The sequence below is a fragment of the Haematobia irritans genome, chromosome 1 (genome assembly GCF_050003625.1).
Source record: "Haematobia irritans isolate KBUSLIRL chromosome 1, ASM5000362v1, whole genome shotgun sequence".
NCBI classification, from domain to species: Eukaryota; Metazoa; Arthropoda; class Insecta; order Diptera; family Muscidae; genus Haematobia; species Haematobia irritans.
Genome location: NC_134397.1, coordinates 15,775,954 through 15,796,613, shown reverse-complemented (window position 1 = coordinate 15,796,613; position 20,660 = coordinate 15,775,954). Strand labels below are relative to the sequence as shown.

The window sequence follows — 20,660 nt, the reverse complement described above, 5'->3', positions numbered from 1 at the left end:
AAGAAGTTAAGGTGGGTATTAAGATCGAGTTTAGCTGCTAAAATAGTAATTTTTCAACAATTACTTTTCTTTAATAATTCATTTTAAGGAATACAAACTTTGTGAAAATTTGGCTATTTCCCATTATAATAAAATTTGCAGCAAATATGCATAATTTTATACCGTTTTACTGATATAGTTTTCACTTTAGCGGCAAAACTCGAACTTAGTACTCACCATTATGAACCGCTATTTAAGTATACACTTTGATCAGTTTTAATGCTTTCGTCCAATTCATTTTGATCAGTCATGTTTTTCAACTTTCAAAATATTAATATATGGAAGAAGTCTATTGCTTATTCCAATTCTGCGAGCTTTTGTGAATTTAATACAACGTTTTTACTGACATCTTTACCAAATTCAAAAATTCGGCACTCATCGTTCGACTTTCCTACAGAATACCCTAAGTAACAATATTAATTAAAAAATAATCAATACCAACTTCATAACAATCAAATTCTATATTTGGCAATAAATTTGAGTTTCTTCGGCTCTTGAAAGTCTAATCAAAATTTTTGTATCAATTAAACTTAATACTGTTCAAAATAAAAAAGCACCAAAAGCACTAAATGAAAATGCCAGAAAGCACCAAGTTGGTGCTTTTTTTGCAAAGGCACCAAAAAGGCAATTTGGTGCTTTTTAGAAATCAAAAAGCACTAAATTTGGTGCTAAAAGCACCAAATTGGCAACACTGCCCAAGTGCCGATGATCGTCTTGGGTAAGACGTGTTGGGGGGGTGTATTTGTGCGATTGGAGCGCTTTTTTACAGTTTTTCTACCAAAAGACAGAGTACAAAGACGAGCGGAGAAAAGCCGTTCAGCGGCATTTCAGCGCCGACTTCTCGCCTAAAATGTTGGATTATTCATTGAAGAACGTACCGTAATGGTAGCTTCATGAACTGTTCAGATATAATTATTTGATCGTACAACTTTTAGAAGATTTCATATAAAATAAAAATCAAAATGAAAACAAATAAATAAATTAAATTCGAGCAGATAATTGTTTTTCATTATTATTGTTATCAAAAGTCAAATAAAATTTGATAGGTTTTGCAATATGATATAAGTTAGCTTTAAGATTGGTTTTTAACAGTAAATTAAGCAACATATTATTATTGTTGTCATAATTTCCCAACTCTTACTCTGAATTTAACTTATTTTACAACTATCTTAAAATGCACTTTTATCACTATCTTAAAATTCTAAAAAAAATGTTGACAGGGAATATATGGGACACGACCACTGTCGTCTGGATAAACTTATATGCTCATATTCGTAATAATTTACTAATAGTTTATCGAAGGAATTTGTATGGTAATAGCAAGTTTAAAGTTTACGTTTACTTTTATGAATATGGGGGTTAGTCTGCAAAGCGCATAAGACGCATTAGTGTGTACCCTGCCAACATTTTTTGAATTTGGGGACTCTTTTGAGAATCCCCACTACGTCGAAAACAATCATATACGACATCAAAAACTCGTCGGAAAAGCGCCGTCACTATTGAGAAGTTGTACCACGCCAAGTTACTACAAAAATGTTTCGCATGAGTGCAATTATTAGGTGCCTTTATAGATCAATTTAGAACGACGCCAATAAGGGACCCTCCAAACAATCAGAAAAAGTGCATTTTAAGATAGTTGTGAAAGAATCATTGTGGTCGAGTAAAACACGTTTGTTTAGATATTTATTAATTTGATTAAACATTTACAAATTCTTAAAACTATAACATTTATACCACTATCACATTACATTTAACATAATTTTTGGCATTAATGATGATGTTGAGTTACAAGTAGCGAGTTACATGTTGCTGCGTCTATCAACCAGTGTTTTTATTCCATGGAGGCAGCGTGTCTGTAAAATATCTGAAAAACAATCACTTTATTCCATTTGGAAAATCACCAAATTGTTCACCAATATACCTTTCACAATTTTAAGCGTATAATCTATGTTTTCAGAACTTTATTTTCGTTTTTATTTAATTAAAATATAACAAGCTGGTTGCGCTTGGCGTTTCACAAAAAACAAATGGCTTTTTTAATAGTAGGGATGGCAAATTACTTGCATGTACTTTTTGATGTACCTTTTCATGATGGTTGAAGTGACATTTACGAGTCTGTGGTAACGATGAGGTTGAAATGGAACTTTGAAATGCTGGCAGGGTAAATATAATTATAGCTATAGCGGAAACATTTCTGCCGCGACGACAAATACAACAAGCTAGACGGCAAAATATGTTCTCTTCTCTTGTTTTGGAGAGTTTTTGGTGTCAATATAGCATGATTTTTTGTTACTTTTAATTGGAGATAAATAAAATCATTTCTGCCGAGACGACAAATACAACAAGCTTGACGGCAAAAATGTTCTCTTCTCTTGTTTTGGAGAGTTTTTGGTGTCAATATAGCATGATTTTTTGTTACTTTTAATTGGAGATAAATAAAAACATGTAATATATTTTTTTTTTTTGAGTTATTTCAAGATAAAAAGACAGTCCACATAGCCAGGCAACAACAATGCCTAGTAAAATGATAAGCGATGGCAACACTATGTCATTTTAATTTGGCTTCACGCCGCTAGCCGTCACGGATTTTGGGCTTCCCATAGAAATACACGTAAACTAGTGTTCGCCTACCGCCATCGCTATGGTTATATTTACACACTTATAGTCTAGATGGTTCGCATACCCAAGTCGATGTGGTTGTGTTTACAGCAACTGAAAAGCGATTTTCCAACACTGGCTTTAGTTGGCGGTGATCTTATCATTCAATCCTGTCCCGGTGGAAATAGTTTTGCACTATTGAATAACGACCATTAAAAATTGGACATAAATTGAATGACTTGATTGAAACAAGTATCAAAAGCTCTCCAAGACGAAGCTCAATAGGACATTGTTCTGTTTTTTTTTTCTTTTCTCCCGGTATTCGCTAGTAATTAAACATAGATATTGTCGATGTTTAATTTGGCCCTTAGTAAGGCACAACTCAAAATGTTCAAAACATCTGCCTTTGCCGTATGGAAGAAGGAGGAGGAAACAAAGAAAATTATTACATTGATAAAAGATCTAGATGATCAGTTACTTGGTGGTATAGCTTTGGGATATATTACGGAGCTGTGTGGCAGTTCAGGATGTGGCAAAACCCAAATGTGGTATGTTATCGTAGTTCATATTCAAACTACAACTACAACCATAAAAATACGACTTTAGTTTACAGCTTTGTATCAATACTCAATTGCCCGAGGAGGCTGGGGGACTTGCTTCAAGTGTTTACTATGTGGACACCAATCAGGGATTTTCGCCATATCGTTTGAAAGGTATTATTTGACCACATACCAGTATGTTGAAAATAGAGTAAAAATGTGCTACAATCAGGGGATTCAAAGCGTCTCCCAAAAAGGTTTCAGCGTAGTGTGAAACGTCGTTACCACTGTTATAAAATGGAGGTCCCTGTCATTGAGCTAAACATATAACACTTATTGATAGGGAAGAAGTTTAATGGGCTGACTAGTCTAATGGCCAGTTTCTTATCATATGATTAATACTTTACCGGAGGATGGACTAGCGGGTTGCCACTATACCAAACTTAACCATTAGCGGATATTGGACCTGCTCTAAATAGAAAAACTCTTCGTATTCAAATAAAAATATAATTTTCATTCTTTTTAGAAATCGCTCAACACATGGAGAATCGTTGTCTCCAAACTTTTAAGAAATTTAATAAACAATGCAAAGAGTTCAATGTGGAAAATATGCTTAAAAGTATATCCTATGTGTATTGTACCAATTATAAGGATCTTATGGCTATCGTTTTAAATTTACGTAATTTATTAAACCAAGACAAGAAACTGAAATTGATTATAATCGACTCCTTTTCATTTGTCATACGTCAATTGGAAGATGTTTCATTAAGAACTCGTGTAAACTATGAAATTTTGACCGATTTACAATCCTTAGCATTAAAATACAATGTAGCGGTAAGGTGATAGTAAATATGAATTTTGTTATAAATTCCTTAGATGTGTACACATTTTGTTTTTCCAGATAATAATTACCAATGAATTGACTACACGTTGCATTGCCAACAATTGGTCAGTGTGTCCAGCTTTGGGTGATACTCATGCTCACAAAATTAATACCCGACTACTATTGAGTAGAGATCCAAATGAAGATTCCCACATTGTATTAATTGAAAAATCAGTTTTATGTGATAAAATGGCATTTCGTTTTAAGGTTTGTATACATTAACATAAAGGGTAGCTGACACGATGTATTTACCAGATCACACTGGGATATCTTACAAACTAGATATGACAGGTACATGTCACTTGTTTTGGTAGCAGCTAGTTTTTTTGGCCGAATCCGATGTTCGACAAACAAAATCGGCGAAGTGGTTTGGAGTGGAATACTCAATTTCATATAGTACAAAACAAGCAAAAGGCACCTGATCTTACGTCTATGCAAAAAAGTTATGTTCAAAAGAGAAAAATATCCGAATTGAACAATTTGTGGACTCACAAGTGCAGCTACTACATTACTACAAGTAATTTTCTATCTTAAGTAATGATTGAGTATCTGTAAAATGCGGTCGCCGCACTCCAATCGTTTTCATCGTTCCTGGCTTCAAAGGAAATGCGAATTGCTTTCGAAAAAGTATTTAGGTCCGTAGAGTTGACAGTAGTACGGATTTTTCCCCAAATTGGGTACTTTTTGGTGAATGGGGACTAAATCTCTCAGTTGGGAACTTGGGGATTTGGTGAAGAATTTCCATTAATTTTGTTGAAATCGGTTTAGCATAATAAATTAAAATTTCTACATTTTTACAACATACAAAATTTTTTTTTCTGGTTCAATCACGAAATTAATTGATCCAATTAATTGTTTAATTGAAATGTCTTCAATCACAGAAATGATAGTATCAATTAAAACATTAATTGAAGGTCAATTAAAAAAATTAATTGATACAATTTAAAAATTAATTGATACTATTCATTTTTGTTTCAATTAAAACATTTGTTGAATCAATTAAATTTTTTAAACTCGATTAAAATTTTAATTGGAAAAATTTTCGTAAAATTTTTTCTGTGAAGAGAACTCCAGTGGTTCTTCAACATTTAAAAAAAATTATACTGCTCTTTATTCCAACTCATACGAAAGGGAGCAAATCGAGCACTTGAACTAGAAACGGACACAGAATTTTATTTTGGGTCCCAATCTCTTTTTATTTTTCTTTTACTCAGTTTGCCTAAGATATTTTTCAACAATTGCAAAATCATTTCAGACTCCTTGCCCCGTAATAAGTGTTTATAACTGAATTTGGACAAGATTAGGTTAGGTTAGGTGGCAGCCCGATGTATCAGGCTCACTTAGACTATTCAGTCCATTGTGATACCACATTGGTGAACTTCTCTCTTATCACTAAGTGCTGTCCGATTCCATGTTAAGCTCAATGACAAGGGACCTCCTTTTTATAGCCGATGTCCGAACGGCGTTCCACATTGCAGTGAAACCACTTAGAGAAGCTTTGAAACCTTCAGAAATGTCACCAGCATTACTGAGGTGGGACAATCTACCGCTGAAAAACTTTTTGGTGTTCGGTCGAAGCAGGAATCGAACCCACGACCTTGTGTATGCAAGGCGGGCATGCTAACCATTGCACCAAGGTTGATATATTTGGACAATATATCCGTAAATACAAAAATAATGAAGATAATTCACCTTAATATTGATCTTCCATTCTTCCAGTTGCCATTCGAGCCAAAAATCATCTACCAAAATAGGGGAAAAAAATTACCAAAAAATACCAAACAAAAAAATCCTTTTTTCCAAAATTTTATTTCTATAGAAAATTTTGTCTTTTTTATAGAAAATTTTGTCAATTTTTTTTTCTATAGAAAATTTTGTCAAAATGTTATTTCTATAGAAAATTTTGTCAAAATTTTATTTCTATAGAAAATGTTGTCAAAATTTTATTTCTATAGAAAATTTTGTCAAAATTTTATTTCTATAGAAAATGTTTGTCAAAATTTTATTTCTATAGAAAATGTTTGTCAAAATTTTATTTCTATAGAAAATTTTGTCAAAATTTTATTTCTATAGAAAATTTTGTCAAAATTTTATTTCTATAGAAAATTTTGTCAAAATTTTATTTCTATAGAAAATTTTGTCAAAATTTTATTTCTATAGAAAAATTTTGTCAAAATTTTATTTCTATAGAAAATTTTGTCAAAATTTTATTTCTATAGAAAATTTTGTCAAAATTTTATTTCTAAAGACAATTTTGCCAACATTTTATTTCTATATAGAAAAAAGTGTCAAATTTGTCACTAAAGTGGTGAAATGATAACACTGCTGGAATTTTGCTTTTTTGCGCCACTTTATGTCATGCTTTTTAAAGTTTCGTGGCATTATTTTCCATGTTGTGTCCCCTTTTAATTAATTTCTTTTTCTTGCGTAATATTTTTTTTTTTAATGTTGTCCCCGAATCCCATAAAAATTATTGTTGTTGTTGTAACAGGTTATTGTGATTTCATCCATTTTTATGTTATACGCTTTGGTACTTCAGCTTGTAGCCAGATCGAGGAACTCTGCAACTAAGATGGGTGTGTGTCCAGAGTGATCTGGTGGTAAGTCGGGTCGGCTATCCCACGGCGGCAGGTTCTTTTACACCGGATTGACCCAATGGATACAATTCACCGGCCAGTGGCTGCAATATCGGTGTACGTGTTGTTTCGTCCCATAAAAATTGTCCCATAAAATCTGGTACGCCCAATTCTAGAAATTTAAGCACATTTTCTTTCTCGTTCCATAGATTTTGAAGCGAACAATATTGAGAGAAGCCTGAAAATATGCAAAGAAAAATTTTTCCTCCCCTGAACTGTTTTTTAAAGATAGACTTTCGATGAAATGAAATAAAAAATTATTAGGTTAAGATTAAATTTATAAAAACGTTATATTAAGTTTATTTAACTCGTAGTTTTTATTTATAAAAAATGTGCCAATTTTTTTTGTCATTTGAATCGATCTAAAATATTTTGACACATAAATTTGTCGTTTGCATTTGTAATACTTCGTGTCAGCGAACCCGTAAATATACTCAATGATTTTAATTAAATTTAATTATGTATTTAATCAGTTAATTTAATTTTAAATTTCTTTAATTCTTACTTACAGATTAAACCTAGTGGTATACGTAGTATAGCAAATCGTTTCACCGAAGTATAAATTATTCCCAAAGGTAAGTATATGTGATATAACGTCATATCCATTTTTTTCTATATTACTCATTTTTAATAAATACGTCATTATTTGCATTTCAATAATTTTTATTATCTGCAATTTCATAGATAATTTTTTCCTCACGTGATTCATTATAGATAATAGTCATTTCTCGATTGCTCTGTTGTTGTTTTCCTATTCTTTACGAAGAGAATAAATGTTTTAGATCTTAAGTTTATATGATTCTGCAGATTCTCTCGTCTATTGTAGTATTTATACTCATAGTATTTTAGACACGCTTTGTCCATGATTCTTATTTTTATTGACATTCGCTCCAAATGAATCATTTTGAGTTTCAAAATAGAAGCTGTCCAGTCATAACTCTTGTTTGAATTAATTTCAAAATTGTGATTCAAAGTACTAGATTCATTTCTATCCAAAGTTTATTACTCAATAATTGAGGAAGCTTTCAATCATACATGATAAATGGAAAATATTTAATTATAGGTATGAGGGTTCTTTACATTGAGGTATATATAGTATTTGATCATTTTTGTAAAACATTAAGTTGACCACATAAAGATATTATGTGGTAAGCGTTAGCATAAGTATATGTTTATAGATTTTAATCTGAGAACCTACATAAACAAAAAATAATCGACTGATATGAATTCCAATCGAGTAACTTTAACTCCAAAAAAATTGTTAGTAGATGCAGTGGAAAATTCTGCTAAAACAGCAGATCATCTTCTGAAAAAAGAGAACAAATATTAATCATCGAAAATCGCTTTATTGTTTTTCAAAATATTCCCCACTAATATCTATATATGCATGCATGCATTTGTATCAATTGTCGAAGCACTTTTGCCACTCGGTTTGAGGTATTTCTAAAACATGCATTCCGAATGCATCAACAGGTTTTTCAGGCGTCGAAAAACCTCTTGACCTCTCACTTTATTTTTCACGTACGGGTATAAAAAGAAGTCTCCCGCTGCCAAGTCAGGACTATACGGCGGGTGACCCATCAAATGGACTCAATGGTCTAAGTGAATTAAATAAAACCTAAAGGGCTTCCACTTTACCTAACATATCCTTTAGGTTTATGGCGTAATTAGGGTTGCCAGATTCGAATGGCCTATTGTCTGGAATTTTGGAAAAAGTTGGCTGGATTAAAAATAATCTGGATTTCGTAAAAATAAATCTATTTATTAAAATATTTAAATAAATAATAAAAACACAACAAAGCATTTATAATTCAGTCTTTTCATAAACATAAATATATCATACACACAAAAAATATTTTTCTGATTCAATCACGAAATTAATTGATCCAATTAATTTTTTAATTGAAATGTCTCCAATCACGAACATGATAGTATCAATCACAGTTTTAATTGGGCATAAAACAAATCCTTGATTAAAAAATTAATTGATGTCATTAGCAATTTTCAATTAATTTTTTAATTGATTTAATTAATTATTTAATTGATTTTGAATGCAAACCCCAATTAATTTTTTATTTAAAAAGGTAACTATTTTCAACTACTTCCTGAATTGGCTTAGAGTTTTTATTTTGATTAAGAAATGTTCATCACTTTTTTTAACTGACTTACCCCCATTTTCATGAAGCTCAGTTAGTGCTACGTTAGCTAACGAACTTTTAAACCACACTATGGACATATCTGTCACCTTGCCTATATATTCCCGATGTCAGTTAAGAACGTAACTGCTGAAAATTTTTCGGTTAAACTTAACCGGAGAGAAGTTATTGGCAGTTTATTTTCTATTAACTGGTAGTTAAAACCAAACGGAGCTACATGAAAATGGCCGTTAGTCTTCTGAATTTGATTAAAAAGTTAATTCTATCAATTAATTTTTTAATTAAAAATTTTAAAATTTTCAATCATTGACTTAATTAACCTAATGTTTCTATATTGATTAAAAAGTTAATTGTATCAAATAACAATCATCGAAAATCAAATACAAATATTAATCATCGAAAATCGCTTTATTGTTTTTCAAAATATTCCCCACTAATATCTATATATGCATGCATGCATTTGTATCAATTGTCGAAGCACTTTTGCCACTCGGTTTGAGGTATTTCTAAAACATGCATTCCGAATGCATCAACAGGTTTTTCAGGCGTCGGAAAACCTCTTGACCTCTCACTTTATTTTTCACGTACGGGTATAAAAAGAAGTCTCTCGCTGCCAAGTCAGGACTATACGGCGGGTGACCCATCAAATGAACTCAATGGTCTAAGTGAATTAAATAAAACCTAAAGGGCTTCCACTTTACCTAACATATCCTTTAGGTTTATGGCGTAATTAGGGTTGCCAGATTCGAATGGCCTATTGTCTGGAATTTTGGAAAAAGTTGGCTGGATTAAAAATAATCTGGATTTCGTAAAAATAAATCTATTTATTAAAATATTTAAATAAATAATAAAAACACAACAAAGCATTTATAATTCAGTCTTTTCATAAACATAAATATATCATACACACAAAAAAAATATTTTTCTGATTCAATCACGAAATTAATTGATCCAATTAATTTTTTAATTGAAATGTCTTCAATCACGAAAATGATAGTATCAATCACAGTTTTAATTGGGCATAAAACAAATCCTTGATTAAAAAATTAATTGATGTCATTAGCAATTTTCAATTAATTTTTTAATTGATTTAATTAATTATTTAATTGATTTTGAATGCAAACCCCAATTAATTTTTTATTTAAAAAGGTAACTATTTTCAACTACTTTCTGAATTGGCTTAGAGTTTTTATTTTGATTAAGAAATGTTCATCACTTTTTTTAACTGACTTAGTCTTCTGAATTTGATTAAAAAGAATTCTATCAATTAATTTTTTAATTAAAAATTTTAAAATTTGCAATCATTGACTTAACCTAATGTTTCTATCTTGATTAAAAAGTTAATTGTATCAAATAATTTATTAATTGAAAAAACATTCAACTTCAATTAACTTTTTAATTGGAAATATTCTGGTGATATTTTTTTCTGTGTAAACATAAATACTGCAATTATAATAATTTAAACGTATATAGAATAATTTGAGTACTTGACTTTATAAATATAATAATAATTACTCAGGATTTGTTATAAGTAATATAAATTAATTGGCCTTATAGGCTAGGTGTAATACACAAATATTTTTTGTTATCTGAAGGGGTTTGATCCCACCAAACACACCGCCCTTTTTATTTTAAATATTAAGCATCGAAAGGAATACAATTCATATGGCTAATGAACCTTGGAATCAAAGTTCTCTACTACATGGTCTTGGAAAATATATAAAATTTCGACTATGGACGTGTTGGTATTGCAAAAATTTTATAAACACAAAAACATGAATATTGAATAGTACAACTTGTAACGTCATAACATTTTATGATACAAAAATGAGTCATTTTTTTCACAAATGGATATAAATCAGCGGGCATATTTTGTTAAGAGGTTACATTTCATATTTTGAGCAACAATTTTCCATTACTTGAACTAAAGTATATTCACTGTAGGTTTTAGTATAATTGAAGAGTTGAATCAATCATTGTCCACTAAATGTGCGGAAAGACGAAAGGGGATCTCATATTATAGGGGCCATAGAGATTTTGTCCTCTTTAGTTATTCTCTTATGGGTTTGTCTTAAATTAATGACGTAGTTCCATTTTTCTCATATACTCATACATTGATTTATATATGAGATACCGGTTTTAGTAATCAACAGAAGAAAACACTACGTTTGTATAATTTCGAGAAGAAAAACAAGCAAACAAATAAGATAAAATAATTCAAATGAATATTCCCATTCCCAAGCCGGCAAATAAATAGCTTGGTACCAGTGTTGTCGTTGGATTTGCTTAAAAGGTCCAAAATTCAACAAAAAATGCTAAAAAATGTCCAGAGTAGGTTGGAGGGATTATAAAATATTAGCAAAATTCCTACATACAGAGAAATAAAATTTTGAGAAAATTTTCTATAGAAATAAAATTTTGAGAAAACTTTCTATAGAAATAAAATTTTGAGAAAACTTTCTATAGAAATAAAATTTTGACAAAATTTTTTATAGAAATAAAATATTGACCAAATTTTATATAGAAATACAATTTTGGCACAAATTTTCTATAGAAATAAAATTTTGACAAAATTTTCTATAGAAATAAAGTTTTTGAGAAAATTTTCTATAGAAATAAAATTTTTGGGAAAATTTTCTATAGAAATAACATTTTTGAGAACATTTTCTATAAATAAAATTTTGAAAGAATTTTCTATAGAAATAAAATGTTGACAAAATTTTCTATAGATATAAAATTTTGACAAAATTTTCTTTGGAAATAAAATTTTGACAAAAATTTCTATAGAAATAAAATTTTGACAAAATTTTCTATAGAAATAAAATTTTAACACAAGTTTTCTATACAAATTTTGAATTTTTTAAAGAAATAAAGTTTTTGATACAAATTTTCTATAGAAATAAATTTTTGACAAAATTTTCTATAGAAATAACATTTTGACAAAATTTTCTATAGAAATAAAATTTTGACATTTTCTATAGAAATAAAATTTTGACAAAATTTTGTATAGAAATAAAATTTTGACACAAATTTTCTATAGAAATAAATTTTTGACAAAATTTTCTATAGAAATAACATTTTGACAAAATTTTCTATAGAAATAAAATTTTGACAACATTTTCTATAGAAATACAATTTTGAAAAATTTTGACACAGATTTTCTATAGAAATACAATTTTGGCACAAATTTTCTATAGAAATAACATTTTGGCAAAAATTTTCTATAGAAATAAAATTTTGACACAAATTTTCTATATTTTCTGTATTTCTACAGTTTTAAAAAAATTTTCTCTAGAAATAAAATTTTGACAAAATTTTCTACTGAAATAAAATTTTGAGAAAATTTTCTATAGATATAAAATGTTGAGAAAATTTTCTATAGAAATAAAATTTTGACAAAATTTTCTATAGAAATAAAATTTTGACAAATTTTCTATAGAAATAACATTTTTGGGAAAATTTTCTATAGAAATAAAATTTTTGAAAAAATTTTCTATAGAAATAAAATTTTGATAAATTTTCTATAGATATAAAATTTTGACAAAATGTTCTATGGAAATAAAATGTTCAGAAAATTTTCTATGGAAATAAAATTTTGACAACATTTTCTAAAAAAATAAAATTTTCACAAAATTTTCTATAGAAATAAAATTTTGACAAAATTTTCTATAGAAATAAAATTTTGAGAAAATTTTCTATAGAAATAAAATTTTGAGAAATTTTTCTATTGAAATAAAATTTTGACAAAATTTTCTATATAGAAATAACATTTTGACAAAATTTTCTATAGAAATAAAATTTTGGCACAAATTTTCTATAGAAATAGAATTTTGACACAAATTTTCTATAGAAATAAAATTTTGACACAAATTTTTTATAGAAATAAAATTTTGACACAAATTTTCTATAGAAATAAAATTTTGACAAAATTTTCTGTAGAAATAACATTTTGAAAAAATGTTTTATAGAAATAAAATTTTGACACAAATTTTCTATAGAAATAAAATTTTGACAAAAAAATTTTGGCAAAATTTTCTATGGAAATAAAATTTTGACAAAATTTTCTACAAAAATAAAATTTTGACAAAATTTTGTATAGAAATACAATTTTGACAAAATTTTCCATAGAAACAAAATTTTAATAAAATTTTCTATAGAAATAACAAATAGAGATTACGATTAGATCGATGTGGAGGTTATGTTAGCCCAGTTTCACATCAATTACTGATTTATATGTTGCCTACAAGTTATTTTTAAACATTTTTACCCAATTTTAGCGAAAAAATTCTTAAAACGGCAACAGTACTGCCCACCCATTCAATCAGTGTTGCCAATTTGTTGCTTTTAGCACCAAATTTAGTGCTTTTTGATTTCTAAAAAGCACCAAATTGCCTTTTTGGTGCCTTTTTAAAAAAAGCACCAACTTGGTGCTTTCTGGCATTTTCATTTAGTGCTTTTTTTATTTTGAACAGTATTAAGTTTAATTGATACAAAAATTTTGATTAGACTTTCAAGAGCCGAAGAAACTCAAATTTATAATTTGATTGTTATTTAGGGTATTCTGTAGGAAAGTCGAGCGATGAGTGTCGAATTTGTGAATTTGGTAAAGATGTAATTAAAAACGTTTGTATTAAATTCACAAAAGCACGCACAACTGAAATAAGCAATAGACTCCTTCCATGTATTAATATTTTGAAAGTTGAAAAACATCACTGATCAAAATGAAATGGACGAAATCATTAAGACTCATCAAAGTGTATACTTGAATAGCGGTTCATAATGGTGAGTACTAAGTTCGAGTTTTGCCGCTAAAGTGAAAACTATATCAGTGAAAAAGGCATTAAATTATGCATATTTGCTGCAAATTTTATTATAACTTGATCTTAATACCCACCTTAACTTCTTAAAAGTTCTATAATACATCTTCGGAAGCTTTTTTTTTGTTTTTAGTAGAGCATTTAATTTTCGATTTTGTGGTGGAAGGTGGTAGGTTAGAATTTATAATATATTTTTGGTGCTTTTTGGCCTTGGGGAGTTGGCAACACTGCATTCAATTCTCCCTACGAGAGTATGAGATTCATGTGTACTCTCGCTCTTTTAGCTTTTCGGTTGTCTTATACGTATATGTTTGTTTGTTCGTAATTTGTGGTTGGTGGGCTTTATTTGAAGCAAATTGACGAAAATTAAAATAAAAATTCATCGAAGGAGAGTTTTCGTTTCAGTCTTATAACAGTTTTCATCGCGTTAACATCGTCAAGAGTTTCTGTGATTTTATACAATATACTAAATTTTAATTGTTACTGGTAAATAGCTTTATATACTAGAAATTGTATAGGTGTATAAATGAAAAAAAAAAACAGATATATTTGTGTTTGTGTGGATAATAAAAAATAGATTTTTTAACCGAATTTTATGTTAATTTCTATGAAATTAATTTGAAACTGGAAAATTAAAAAAAAAACTGAATATTTTTTTAATTTCTAAAAAAATAAAAACATAAGCAAGTGCATTTTATAAAAAATTATTTGAGTGTGTGTGTGTATAATGATCTTACTGATGTTAGATGCTGTTTAGACATCATTTTCGTTTGGGTGCGGCATATGACACCTTGCAAGAGAGTAGTGAGAGAAGAGAAATCGAACATAGATGATTATTCACAGATTTTTTCTTTTCAAGAAATTCCTTTTATTTTAAATGACAAATATAAATTTATTTTCATTTTGAATTGTAATTGTAAATTTTCTAAGAATTTATGATGATTCAAAAATTAAATTCATTTAGTGAAAATATTTTTTTTTTGCAAAGCTAAATAAAAATCTATACAAAAGTTATATATGTAGTTGATCTGGAAATGCAATTATCTAAATTAAAATTAGATGACATCATCAACAATGACTATTATCGTAAAAAAAAAAAAACAAAAGCATTAATATAGGTCATATTGCAAGATCTATGTGGGATCTTGAGTTTGATCTATGTGTTTCATTGATTATTGTGTTGGAAAAATCTAAGATTTAAATAATATTTGAATCCTGACTGTCATAGCAACAACAACAAAAATAAAGTATCGCAAAAATCTAGACTTCTCTTTTATATCTAGAATTCGAGAAAGCTTTTTTAAATTTGTTAAAAGTGCTATTTAAACTTGAAGATAACTAAGATTTGCTGGTTGTTGTCTTGACGAATGGAGAGAAAGAAATCTTATGAAGTTTTTCTGCTCTATCATCGCTATTTACAAAATATACAATACCTTTGTGTGGAATTTGATCAATTCCATTTTACACTACAACAAAACATTTAAAAAACCAGAAGCCATCGTATGCCATTTTTCTTGGTCTAGGGAAAAACTATTCGTAGAATTTTTGGACTTTAAAATGTTGCTCAAGATCACGAATTTCTGCTAACTTAACAGGTTTTGCTTGCTGTAACAGCAACATATCTGCGGCTTTGCTGGACATTTGTCTATAATTGATAACATGTTTGAGATGATCCTATTCCTTCTCTGGGTGTAGTAGTTTTCGATTGGTAACGTTTAAAAACGCGGGCTTCCTGATAAGAAGTCTGCGACAGTAAAAAAGTCGCAAGAGCATTATATTTGTGAAGGAAATTGGATCCGCCTTCACGGTTGCCACTAGATCCAAAAATAATATACAAAAAAATCTTATTTTGCAAAAATCTATTTCTATAGAAAATTTTGTCAAAATTTTATTTCTATATAACACTATATAACAACTATATTACATTTTATTTCTAAAGAAAAATTTGTCCAAATTTTATTTCTACAGAAAATTTTGCAAAATTTTATTTCTATAAAAAATTTTGTCAACATTTTATTTCTATAAAAAATTTTGTCAACATTTTATTTCTATAGAAAATTTTGTCAAAATTTTATTTCTATAGACAATTTTCTCAAAATTTTATTTTTATAAAAAATGTTTCTCAAAATTTTATTTTTATAACAAATTTTCTCAAAATTTTATTTCTATAGAATTTTTTTTTCTATAGAAATTTTATTTCTATAGAAAATTTTCCCAACATTTTATTTCTACACAAAAAAATCTGATTCAATCACGAAATTAAAAGATCCAATAAATTTTTTAATTGAAATGAAATCACAGAAATGATAGTATCAATTTAAAAATTAATTGACAGTCAATTAAAAAATTAATTGATACTATTTGTGTGATTGACTTTTATTTCAATTAAAAATTTTGTTGAATCAATTAAATTTTTAATTGAATTGTTTTAAAACTCAATTACGATTTTAATTGGAAAAATTTTCGTGAAATTTTTTTCTGGGTATAGAAAATTTTCTCAAAATTTTATTTCTATAGAAAACTTTCTCAAAATTTTATTTCTGTAGAAAATTTTGTCAAAATTTGATGTATATAGACAATTTTCTCAAAACTTTATAGCTATAGAAAATTTTGTCAAAATTTTATTTCTATAGAAACTTTTGTCAAGATTTTATTTCTATAGAAAATTTTGTCAAGATTTTATTTCTATCGAAATTTTTGTCAAAGTTTTATTTCTATAGAAAATTTTTCTCAAAATTTTTTTTATATAGAAAATTTCGTCAAAATTTTATTTCTATAGAAAATTTTTCTCAAAATGTTATTTCTATAGAAAATTTTTCTCAAAATTTTATTTCTATAGAAAATTTTTCTCAAAATTTTATTTCTGTAGAAAATTTTGTCAAAATTTGATGTATATAGACAATTTTCTCGAAATTTTATTTCTATTTAAAATTTTGTCAAGATTTTATTTCTATGGAAAATTTTGTCAAGATTTTATTTCTATCGAAATTTTTGTCAAAATTTTATTTCTATAGAAAATTTTTCTCAAAAATTTTTTTTCTATAGAAATTTCCGTCAAAATTTTATTTCTATAGAAAATTTTTCTCAAAATGTTATTTCTATAGAAAATTTTTCTCAAAATTTTATTTCTATAGAAAATTTTTCTCAAAATTTTATTTCTATAGAAAATTTCGTCAAAATTTTATTTCTATGGAAAATTTTGTCAAAATTTTATTTCTATGGAAAATTTTGTAAAAAACATTATTTCTATGGAAAATTTTGTCAAAATTTTATTTCTATAAAAAATTTCGTCAAAATTTTATTTCTATGGAAAATTTTGTCAAAATTTTATTTCTATAGAAAATTTCGTCAAAATTGTATTTCTATGGAAAATTTTGTCCAAATTTTATTTCTATACAACATTTTCTCAAAATTTTATTTCTATAGAAAATTTTGTCAAAATTGTATTTCTATGGAAAATTTTGTCAAAATTTTATTTCTATCAAAAATTTTGTCAAAATTTTATTTCTATATAAAATTTTGTCGAAATTTTATTTCTATAGAAAATGTTCTCAAAATTTTATTTCTATGGAAAATTTTGTCAAAATTTTATTTCTATGGAAAATTTTATCAAAATTTTATTTCTATGGAAAATTTTGTCAAAATTTTATTTCTATAGAAAATTTTGTCGAAATTTTATTTCTATAGAAAATTTTGTCGAAATTTTATTTCTATAGAAAATGTTCTCAACATTTTATTTCTATAGAAAATTTTGTCAAAATTTTATTTCTATAGAAAATTTTGTCAAAATTTTATTTCTATACAAAATTTCTCAAAATTTTATTTCTATAGAAAAATTTTTTCTATTTCTATAAAAAATGTTGTCGACATTTTATTTCTGTAGAAAATTTTTCTCAAAATTTTATTTGTTTGTATACGGAAAATTTTGTCGAAATTTTATTTCTATAGAAAATGTTATCGAAAGTTTATTTCTGTAGAAAAATTTTCTCAACATTTTATTCCTATATAAAATTTTGTCAAAATTATATTTCTATAGAAATTTTCCCAAAATTTTATTTCTATAGAAAATTTTGTCAAAATTTTATTTCTACAGAAAATTTTGTCAACATTTTATTTCTATAGAAAAGTTTGATAAAATTTTATTTCTATAGAAAATTTTGTCAAAATTTTAATTTTTGGAAATATTCTATTTTATTCAACATACATGGCTGATATGCCGACCATGGTAACTCCACAAATTTTAAATGATATTTTAGTAGTAAATTTTTTCTTACATAAATTCGGCAATCACCTCTTCATTTGTCGACAATTTTTATCCAGTGAATATTCTGCTGAAATCTGATTATCAGTAATAATCAATAGGGACTAAATCTGGAATATGGAGCGAAGTCATGGATATTCGCCATAGTTTTGTCTTGGAAACGGAAGCCATCCGAAATCTAAAGGTTGAATTACATACAATGCGTTCGATGCGTCCGATGATTGAAGAGTTTAAATTTCTCTTTGAAATCAAAAGCTCGAATATTTAGTCTGCCTCAAACAGAAACAAATCAACCCTTCCATCAACGCACGGATTGACGCATGGTGTGTAATTCAACCTTAATTCATAGATTTTTGTCAATGTTTTCATTGAATCGAGATCCGGTTCATTGTCTTGCTAAAGAAGCACTATGTGCAATTTGTTTTTTTTAGTGTATTCTAAAATAATTAATTTACAAAGCTTTTTTTTGCTATTTATCTTAGAATTTTCCCCCTCTGTGTTTGTTGATCTTCATCAATGTTCATAGCCCTACTACTAGATACAGAAAACTTGATAGCAATATTTATCCAAAAGCAAATTATTACGTTTTATTCTCCAAACGTAATTAGGGCAGTTTGTTTTTTTTTTTTTTTTTTTTTTGAGTGAAATGAATGTATATAATCAATGTATGAGTCATGTTTTCACAAATAACATGAAATTTCTTGCATATTTGTATGAAATAGTTTATATACGATACACTGGGTAGTTTTGTTTGTTTGCACCAACCAAATAGGTGTGTTTAGATTTTGTTGACACGCATTTACCTTGTCTGTAGATAATGTCAGTGTTTAACTTTCTTTTTTTTCATATCCATATCACGAGGTTAAATTTGAGGTAGTAAAGGGACTGACACTATGTCCATATTCATATGAAATCACAATTTTAATGTTCTTCGTTGAAAAATTTTTTACTCCAGCAAAAAAAAAAACTATAAGAAAAAAATCATTAAAATTAACCCAATGATATGTGTTCATTGATATAACGCGAAATATAACAGTGAAAAGTTTCGTTAATAGTACGAAGTATTTCGTCATTTAACCCAAAAAAAAAATCATGGTAATTGAACACTTCGTTATTATTACGAAAATTTTACTAATTTTACTAAATTTTAAGTTCTAAGCAGAAAATGAGAAATCAAGCATTAGGCTATTATATCTATTTTATAATTTATAATTTATTCAAATAATTTCTTAACTAAAAAAATATTTTTTCTGTGTTTATATACACTCGGCCGGTAAAATTATGAATTTTCCAATTTCAAATAAACGAGTCATTGAAACCCGGTTTCAAACCTGAACTAATTGAGATATTTTATTAACATTATAAATAGGTTAAACATATGACATAGAAAGTCAATGAAAAAAAAACAAGAATTCTATACTAAATATCTGGAATTGTGTTTACTCACTCATTAGTTCTGTTATATTCTTGTTGTATGAGTTATCTTTCTTTATTGTTGCTAGACTATTTTTGTTTACGTTTGGTTTTAAACTGGTTTTCGTTTTTTTTTTTTACTTTCGACCACCAAAGTCAGCCACGTCATATCCATATCATTGTGTACTTTATTTCTATACTATTTCTCTTTCAAGTTTTCTTTCGTTTTTTTGTTGGTCGAATAATGTCTTTGGTAATAATTTTTCATATTAGTCTCTGTGCCAATTGATATAAAATTGAAGGTTTTATACATGAAAATTTATCGCAAGATTTATATGTAAAAAAGATTGTCGATTTTTTTATTGCTTACATTCGCAGCAAAAAAAAACAAAAATTTGGAAGTTGTTCCAAAGGCACAAATTTAAAAGCACTTCTAAAAATTTCATTCCAAAGTTGTTTTTTATTTTAACTACAAACACTGAAAAATTTCTAAATTTATTAAATATTAGTTACGAAGAAGCTTTGAAACACTCTGAAATGTCACCAGCATAGTCCACCAAGCCAAAAATAATCTACCAAAATCTAGAAAAAATTTTACCACAAACAAACAAAAAAACACCAAACAAAAAATCTTATTTTGCAAAGTCTTCTTTTTGTAGGAAATTTTGTCAAAATTTTATTTCTATAAGATGTTATCTTCAAATTGTATTTCTATGAGAAATTTTCTCAAAATTCTATTTCTATAGAAAATTTTGTCAAAATTTTATTTCTATAGAAAATTTTGTCAAAATTTTATTTCTATGAGAAATTTTCTCAAAATTTTATTTCTATAGAAAATTTTGTCAAAATTTTATTTCTATAGAAAATTTTGTCAAAATTTTATTTTGTTAAAATTTTATTTCTATAGGAAATTTTTTTCAAAATTTTATTTCATTAAATTTTGTCAAAATTTTATTTCTATAGAAAATTTTGTCAAAATTTTATTACTATAGAAAATTTTGTCAAAATTTTATTTCTATAGAAAATTTTGTCAACATTTTATTTCTATAAAAAAATTTGTCAAAATTTTATTTCTATAGAAAATGTTGTCAAAATTTTATTTCTATAGAAAACTTTGTCAAAATTTTATATCTATAGAAAATTTTCTCCAAATTTTATTTCTATAGAAAATTTTGTCAAAATTTTATTTCTATAGAAAATTTTGTCAAAATTTTATTTTGTCAAAATTTTATTTCTATAGGAAATTTTTTTCAAAATTTTATTTCATTAAATTTTGTCAAAATTTTATTTCTATAGGAAATTTTCTCAAAATTTTATT

The 20,660-nt window shown here is 27.0% G+C and overlaps 1 protein-coding gene and 2 long non-coding RNA genes across 10 annotated transcripts in view; 1 reads left to right on the top strand and 2 right to left on the bottom strand.

Moving 5' to 3' along the window:
• The window catches only part of AnxB9 (Annexin B9), a 72,734-nt gene that overhangs the window by 23,859 nt on the left and 28,215 nt on the right, over positions 1-20,660 (top strand). For 4 of the 8 annotated variants that reach the window (XM_075289394.1, XM_075289393.1, XM_075289392.1 and 1 more), the window contains exon 1: positions 14,003-14,154. The gene's annotated coding sequence lies outside the window, so the exon portion shown is untranslated. Of the gene's footprint in view, positions 1-2,758; positions 3,186-3,243; positions 3,351-3,702; positions 4,011-4,077; positions 4,267-7,206; positions 7,271-14,002; positions 14,155-20,660 lie in introns of those variants that run through there. The other 4 variants (XR_012717856.1, XR_012717857.1, XR_012717855.1 and 1 more) reach the window with 4 other exon arrangements.
• On the bottom strand, positions 1,710-2,064 carry LOC142220324 (uncharacterized). The gene is made up of 2 exons (XR_012717859.1): positions 1,961-2,064; positions 1,710-1,903 (listed from the first exon to the last, which is right to left on the bottom strand). It is a non-coding gene; the product is annotated as an uncharacterized LOC142220324 (long non-coding RNA).
• Positions 9,241-10,435, bottom strand: LOC142237642 (uncharacterized). The gene is made up of 2 exons (XR_012722533.1): positions 10,367-10,435; positions 9,241-9,612 (listed from the first exon to the last, which is right to left on the bottom strand). It is a non-coding gene; the product is annotated as an uncharacterized LOC142237642 (long non-coding RNA).